Genomic DNA, 8,868 nt, shown 5'->3' on the forward strand with positions numbered 1-8,868 from the left:
CAGGTTCCTCAACGTTTCAAACGTGGCATGAGATCGAAAGAAAAAGCAAGTGACCAAATATCAGGAGCCAAAAATAATTCAAGAAAAGAAACTTGAGTGTACATAGAGGATGACATGCGGGTCCCATTTAGCAGCAACGGTATCACCGTTTGAGAGGCTGCACGGGATCGAAAGAAAAAGGCAAGTGACCAAATATCAGGAGCCAAAAATAATCCAAGAAAAGAAATTTTATTGTACATAGAGGATGACATGCGGGTCCCATTTTGCAGCAACGGTCTCAACGTTTCCAAGGCGGCACAGGACCAAAAGAAAAAGGAAAATGAAGTAGCCAGAAATCAGGGGGTAAAAAAAATCCAAGAAGAAAGATTTCAATTGGGCTGCATCTGGACATCTGGGCCTTCGAACTATCCTGCTTGGCCTTTTGACTCGTACAATTTCAGCCCACTCCAAAACAGCAAAGTTTGGAATTTTCTAAAAAAACAGGAAAGTCCTATGCTTCGCAAAAACAAAAAAACAAGGAGATTCAACATATAAGTTTGTTTATGTAAAAATAAAGATTTAATTTATCCGTTTGAAATAGCTCGGAGCGCAATACACTGTTTATTGTCTGCAAAATAATCAAGATATCATATGTTTCTTGTACGGGGAGGCTGACATCGGGGACCCATGAGCCAGCAGCGTCGTCAACGTTTTAAAGGCGGCAGGGGATGGAAAGAAAAAATAAACCTAAAATATGTTGGTAAAAAATCCAAGAAAAGAAACATTTCGTTCTAAGAGGATGACATGCGGGACCCATGAGGCAGCAGCATCCTCAGCGTTTATTGTTCATAGAGGCTGACATGTGGGACCCGTGAGCCAGCAGCGTCCTCAACGTTTTAAAGGCGGCAGGAGATCGAAATAAAATATAAGCCAAAAATCATTTGGTAAACAAAATCCAAGAAAAGAAACATTTACCGTTCTGAGAGGATGACATGCGGGACCCATGAGGCAGCAGCATCCTCAACGATTCCAAGGCGACAGGGAATCAGAAGAAAAAAAGGAAATAGCCAGAAATTAATTAGGGGTTCAAAATAAATCCATCAAAGGAAACTTTTATTGTTCATAGAGGATGACATGTGGGACCGACCTGCCAACAGCGTCCTCATTGTTTCAGAGGGGCAGGAGATCAAAAGAAAAAGGCAAATAGCCGAAATTAGGGGTCAAAAATAACTCCAAGAAAGGAAACTTTTATTGTTCGTAGAGGATGACATGCGGGACCCATGAGCCAGCAGCTTACTCAACGTTTCAAAGGCGGCATGAGATCGAAAGAAAAAGGCAAGTGACAAAATATCGGGAGCCAAAGATAATCCAAGAAAAGAAACTTTATTGTACATAGAGGATGACATGCGGGTCCCAATTAGCGCGAGCGGTCTCAACGTTTCAAATGCGGCTTGAGATCAAAAGAAAAAGAAAGTTGATTGTACATAGAGGATGACATGCTGGTCCCATGAGTCAGCGACTTACTCAACGTTTCCAAGGCGGCAGGGTATCAAAAGAAAAAGGAAATAGCCAAAAATCAGAGGGTGAAAAAAATAAAGAAAATAAACTTTTATAGCACATAGAGGATGACATGCGGGTCCCATGAGCCAGCAGGTTCCTCAACGTTTCAAACGTGGCATGAGATCGAAACAAAAAGGCAAGTGACCAAATATCAGGATCCAAAAATAATTCAAGAAAAGAAACTTGAGTGTACATAGAGGATGACATGCGGGTCCCATTTAGCAGCAGCGGTATCACCGTTTGAGAGGCTGCACGGGATCGAAAGAAAAAGGCAAGTGACCAAATATCAGAGCCAAAAATAATCCAAGAAAAGAAATTTTATTGTACGTAGAGGATGACATGCGGGTCCCATTTTGCAGCAGCGGTCTCAACGTTTCCAAGGCGGCACAGGACCAAAAGAAAAATGAAGTAGCCAGAAATCAGGGGGTGAAAAAACTCTAAGAAGAAAGATTTCAATTGGGTTGTATCTGGACATCTGGGCCTTCGAACTATCCTGCTTGGCCTTTTGACTCGTACAATTTCAGCCCACTCCAAAACAGGAATGTTCCGAATTTTCTAAAAAAAACAGGAAAGTCCTATGCTTCGCAAAGACAAAAAAACAAGGAGATTCAACATATAAGTTTGTTTATGTAAAAATAAAGATTTAATTATCCGTTTGAAATAGCTCAGAGCGCAATACACTGTTTATTGTCTGAAAAATAATCAAGATATCATATGTTTCTTGTACGGGGAGGCTGACATCGGGGACCCATGAGCCAGCAGCGTCGTCAACGTTTTAAAGGCGGCGGGGATGGAAAGAAAAATAAACCAAAAATATTTTGGTAAAAAATCCAAGAAAAGAAACATTTTCGTTCTGAGAGGATGACATGCGGGACCCATGAGGCACATCCTCAGCGTTTATTGTTCATAGAGGTTGACATGTGGGACCCGTGAGCCAGCAGCGTCATCGAACGTTTTAAAGGCGGCAGGAGATCGAAAGAAAAAATTAGCCAAAAATCATTTGGTAAACAAATCCAAGAAAAGAAACATTTACCGTTCTGAGAGGATGACATGCGGGACCCATGAGGCAGCAGCATCCTCAACGATTCCAAGGCGGCAGGGGATCAAAGGAAAAAAAAGGAAATATCCCGAAATTAATTAGGGGTTCAAAATAAATCCATCAAAGGAAACTTTTATTGTTCACGAGAGGATGACATGTGGGACCGACCCGCCAACGACGTCCTCATCGTTTCAAAGGGGGCATGATATCAAAAGAAAAAGGCAAATAGCCAGAAAATAGGGTCAAAAAAAACTCCAAGAAAGGAAACTTTTATTGTTCGTAGAGGATGACATGCGGGACCCATGAGCCAGCAGCTTACTCAACATTTCAAAGGCGGCATGAGATCGAAAGAAAAGGCAAGTGGCAAAATATCAGGAGCCAAAGATAATCCAAGAAAAGAAACTTTATTGTACATAGAGGATGACATGCGGGTCCCAATTAGCAGCAGCGGTCTCAACGTTTCAAATGCGGCTTGAGATCAAAAGAAAAAGAAAGTTGATTGTACATAGAGGATGACATGCGGGTCCCATGAGTCAGCAGCTTACTCAACGTTTCCAAGGCGGCAGGGGATCAAAAGGAAAAGGAAATAGCCAAAAATCAGAGGGTGAAAAAACCCAAGAAAATAAACTTTTATAGCACATAGAGGATGACATGCGGGTCCCATGAGCCAGCAGGTTCCTCAACGTTTCAAACGTGGCATGAGATCTAAAGAAAAAGGGAAGTGACCAAATATCAGGAGCCAAAAATAATTCAAGAAAAGAAACTTGAGTGTACATAGAGGATGACATGCGGGTCCCATTTAGCAGCAGCGGTATCACCGTTTGAGAGGCTGCACGGGATCGAAAGAAAAAGGCAAGTGACCAAATATCAGGAGCCAAAAATAATCCAAGAAAAGAAATTTTATTGTACATAGAGGATGACATGCGGGTCCCATTTTGCAGACAACGGTCTCAACGTTTCCAAGGCGGCACAGGACCAAAAGAAAAAGGAAAATGAAGTAGCCAGAAATCAGGGGGTAAAAAAAATCCAAGAAGAAAGATTTCAATTGGGCTGCATCTGGACATCTGGGCCTTCGAACTATCCTGCTTGGCCTTTTGACTCGTACAATTTCAGCCCACTCCAAAACAGCAAAGTTTGGAATTTTCTAAAAAAACAGGAAAGTCCTATGCTTCGCAAAAACAAAAAAAAACAAGGAGATTCAACATATAAGTTTGTTTATGTAAAAATAAAGATTTAATTTATCCGTTTGAAATAGCTCAGAGCGCAATACACTGTTTATTGTCTGCAAAATAATCAAGATATCACATGTTTCTTGTACGGGGAGGCTGACATCGGGGACCCATGAGCCAGCAGCGTCGTCAACGTTTTAAAGGCGGCAGGGGATGGAAAGAAAAAATAAACCTAAAATATGTTGGTAAAAAATCCAAGAAAAGAAACATTTCGTTCTAAGAGGATGACATGCGGGACCCATGAGGCAAGCAGCATCCTCAGCGTTTATTGTTCATAGAGGCTGACATGTGGGACCCGTGAGCCAGCAGCGTCCTCAACGTTTTAAAGGCGGCAGGAGATCGAAATAAAATATAAGCCAAAAATCATTTGGTAAACAAAATCCAAGAAAAGAAACATTTACCGTTCTGAGAGGATGACATGCGGGACCCATGAGGCAGCAGAGATCCTCAACGATTCCAAGGCGGCAGGGAATCAAAGGAAAAAAAGGAAATATCCGAAAATTAATTAGGGGTTCAAAATAAATCCATCAAATGAAACTTTTATTGTTCACGAGAGGATGACATGTGGGACCGACTCGCCAACATGGCGTCCTCATCGTTTCAAAGGGGGCAGGAGATCAAAAGAAAAAGGCAAATAGCCAGAAATTAGGGGTCAAAAATAACTCCAAGAAAGGAAACTTTTATTGTTCGTAGAGGATGACATGCGGGACCCATGAGCCAGCAGAGTACTCAACGTTTCAAAGGCGGCATGAGATCAAAAGAAAAAGGCAAGTGACAAAATATCGGGAGCCAAAGATAATCCAAGAAAAGAAACTTTATTGTACATAGAGGATGACATGCGGGTCCCAATTAGCAACGAGCGGTCTCAACGTTTCAAATGCGGCTTGAGATCAAAAGAAAAAGAAAGTTGATTGTACATAGAGGATGACATGCTGGTCCCATGAGTCAGCAGCTTACTCAACGTTTCCAAGGCGGCAGGGTATCAAAAGAAAAAGGAAATAGCCAAAAATTAGAGGGTGAAAAAAAATAAAGAAAATAAACTTTTATAGCACATAGAGGATGACATGCGGGTCCCATGAGCCAGCAGGTTCCTCAACATTTCAAACGTGGCATGAGATCGAAACAAAAAGGCAAGTGACCAAATATCAGGATCCAAAAATAATTCAAGAAAAGAAACTTGAGTGTACATAGAGGATGACATGCGGGTCCCATTTAGCAACGAGCGGTATCACCGTTTGAGAGGCTGCACGGGGTCGAAAGAAAAAGGCAAGTGACCAAATATCAGGAGCCAAAAATAATCCAAGAAAAGAAATTTTATTGCACATAGAGGATGACATGCGGGTCCCATGAGCCTGCAGGGTCCTCAACGTGGCATGAGATCGAAAGAAAAATGCAAGTGACCAAATATCAGGAGCCAAAAATAATTCAAGAAAAGAAACTTGATTGTACATAGAGGATGACATGCGGGTCCCATTTAGCAGACAGTGGTATCACCGTTTGAGAGGCTGCACGGGATCGAAAGAAAAAGGCAAGTGACCAAATATGAGGTTCCAAAAAAATCCTAGAAAAGAAAGTTTTATAGTACATAGAGGATGACATGCGGGTCCCATTTAGCAGCAGCGGTCTCACCGTTTGAGAGGCGGCGGGGATCGAAAGAAAAAGGTAAGTGACCAAATATGAGGTGCCAAAAAAATCCAAGAAAAGAAAGTTTTATAGTACATAGAGGATGACATGCGGGTCCCATTTAGCAGCCAGCGGTATCACCGTTTGAGAGGCGGCAGGGGATCGAAAGAAAAAGGCAAGTGACCAAATATGAGGTGCCAAAAAAATCCAAGAAAAGAAAGTTTTATAGTACATAGAGGATGACATGCGGGTCCCATTTAGTAGCAGCGGTATCACCGTTTGAGAGGCGGCAGGGGATCGAAAGAAAAAGGCAAGTGACCAAATTTGAGGTGCCAAAAAAATCCAAGAAAAGAAAGTTTTATAGTACATAGAGGATGACATGCGGGTCCCATTTAGCAGCAGCGGTATCACCGTTTGAGAGGCGGCAAGGGATCAAAAGAAAAAGGAAGTAGCCAGAAATCGGGGGTCAAAAAAAATCCAAGAATAGAAAGAATTTTGGTTCATAGAGGATGACATGCGGGACCCATGATCCTGCGTCGTAAACGGCTCGATCGGAGAGCGTTGAACGAGATGGCGCGATCGAGAAAAAAAAACAATGCCAGAGAGGCTGCCATCTGGGCCCTACATCCCTCGGCGGTGCGGATTTGCGTTGACTCGGCCGGCGAACCCGAGAATTCGAGATGCACCACGTCCCGGGCCACCATACGCCACGTTTTGGCCATTTTCGTCGGGCTAGGTGGCCTCAAAAACGAGAAAAAAAAACGTTTTGACATGCACAACGGACAAACCCAAAATCGTCGGCCATGGTACACCAGCAACCACGGCGCGACTTCAACTTCGTCGGCCATGGCAACTTTTCTTGTAGTGAGTACTTCGTGCTTAACCCGAAACTCGGGGACTAGCTATGCCGGCTTTTTTTGCACGCTAAGTACTTCGTGCTTAACCCGAAACTCAGGGACTAGCTATGCCGGTTTTTGCTTCAAGAAAGTTTCGCGCTAAGTACTGCGTGCTTAACCCGAAACTCGGGGACTATGAGGATATATCTATAAGCTGGAAAATAAAAAACCGGCATCCATGGAAAAGAAAAGTTTCAAGTGTTGAGCTTACCACCACGTTGGCGCTGGCGTCGTGCCATGCCGTGTCAAACTCCTTGACCGCGCGCTTGAGCCGGCTCAGGTGCTGCGCTATGCTCCGCGAGCCGGAGTTATCCACAACCGGCAGTTTATCCTTGCCTAGGCCGCAGGTGGTGGGGGAAAGATCCGCCCGGTTCCACTTTTCAACATACTCCCGGAGGCCGCCCAGATCGACCTCGCCGCGGGTCACTTGAATGATCCGGCCCAGCTGAGCTGAGGCCTTCTTGCCAGCAGAGACCGCGGCGCAGCCGGCGTGTAGCACCAGAGATTGGCCCTGTGAGCCGGAAGGTGGCGCGGTCGCCGCAGTAACCGCCTTAGTGAGTTGCTGCGCGGTGATTGTGCCTTCCGGAGGAGTTGGAGCTGAGGTAGGTTTACCGGCAGGAGGTGCCGGCGGCGCCGCAGGAGCGTCCTTTGCCGGTGGTGGCGCAGGAGCGTCCCTTGATGGGGGCGCGAGAGTGATACGTCTCCAACGTATCTATACTTTCTTATGTTCCATGCTAGTTTTATGACAATACCCACATGTTTTATTCATACTTTATATCATTTTTATGCATTTTCCGGGACTAACCTATTAACAAGATGCCGAAGCGTCAGTTCCTGTTTTCTGCTGTTTTTGGTTTCGTAAATCCTACACGAGAAATATTCTCGAATTGGACGAAACAAAAGCCCACGGCCCTATTTTCCACGGAGGGTTCCAGAACATCGAAGAAGAGTCGGAGACGGGCAGCAGGGGGCCACCCCATAGGGCGGCGCGGCCCACCTCCTTGGCGCGCCCAGGTATGAGGAGGGAGCTCCCTGGCCCCTCCGAGGCCGCCCTTCCGCCTATATATTCTCCCAGAAGTAAAAACCCTAGGAGCATCGGTCTTCCTCCACGAAAAGTTACGTAGACGCTGCCATCGCGAAGCCAAGTTCGGGGGACAGAAGTCTCTGTTCCGGCACGCCGCCGGGACGGGGAAGTGCCCCCGGAATCCATCTCCATCGACTCCATCGCCATCTTCATCGCCGTTGCTGTCTCCCATGATGAGGAGGGAGTAGTTCTCCCCGAGGCTAAGGGCTCTACCGGTATCTATGTGGTTCATCTCTCTCTCCCATGGTGTGATCTTTATGTGATCATGAGCTTTGTAATCTATTTGAATATGTAGATGTTACTCTTGTCTATTATGCACTCCAGAGGTTACTTTAATATGAACTCCGGATTTACTCTCCACGGTGTGATGGTGACAGTGTGCGCATCGTGTGTGATTCCTTTATGACATTGTGGAGCTTGTTTACTCCGGCTTGAGGTGTGCTTTTGTAGCCCTACACAATGAATGGTGTTTGTTATCCAACAAGAGAGTGTTTTAGAGTAGCATTTATTTATTGAATTATGTGATCATTGTTGAGAGTGTCCACTAGTGAAAGTATGATCCCTAGGCCTTGTTTCTAAGCATTGAAACACCGTTTCCAACAAGTTCCGCTACATGTTCGCTTGCTGCCATTTTTATTTCAGATTGCAATTACTACTTATAATCATCCATATTACTTGTATTTCACTATCTCTTCGCCGAACTAGTGCACCTATACATCCGACAAGTGTATTAGGTGTGTTGGGGACACGAGAGACTTCTTGTATCTTAATTGCGGGGTTGCTTGAGAGGGATATCTTTGACATCTACCTCCCCGAGTTCGATAAACCTTGGGTGATTCACTTAAGGGAAACTTGCTGCTGTTCTACAAACCTCTCGCTCTTGGAGGCCCAACACCGTCTACAGGAATAGAAGCGTGCGTAGACATCAAGCTATTTTCTGGCGCCGTTGCCGAGGAGGTAAGGTAAAAGGTATTCACATCCTCCGACTACTAAGCTATTTCCTAGCACTGTTGCCGGTGTGTGAGTTCTCGAAGCTATTTCCTTTAGGTTCTGCAATTATATCTTTTTGTTTCTTGTTTTTATTTCACTAGTTAGGCTTAATGGAAAACAACAAAAATATTAGAGATCTTTATAGTATTTATCTTGAGTTAGGACATGAGGTGTTTGAAGAGAAAATAAAAAAACCTATGGAACTTTATATGCATGCTAATGGCAATGTTATTAGTATGAATGCTTTGAACACCATTGTTGCTAATGCTATGGAAAATTCTAAGCTTGGGGAAGCTGGTTTTGATGAGCTTGATATTTTTAGTCCCCCAAGCATGGAGGAGAAAATTTACTTTGATGATACTTTACCTCCTATATATGATGATTACAATGATGACTATCATATTTTCAGTCCACCTACTATTGAGGAGAAAATTAATTATGATTACAATATGCCTCCTATATATGACG

The sequence above is a fragment of the Lolium rigidum genome, chromosome 1 (assembly GCF_022539505.1).
Source record: "Lolium rigidum isolate FL_2022 chromosome 1, APGP_CSIRO_Lrig_0.1, whole genome shotgun sequence".
NCBI classification, from domain to species: Eukaryota; Viridiplantae; Streptophyta; class Magnoliopsida; order Poales; family Poaceae; genus Lolium; species Lolium rigidum.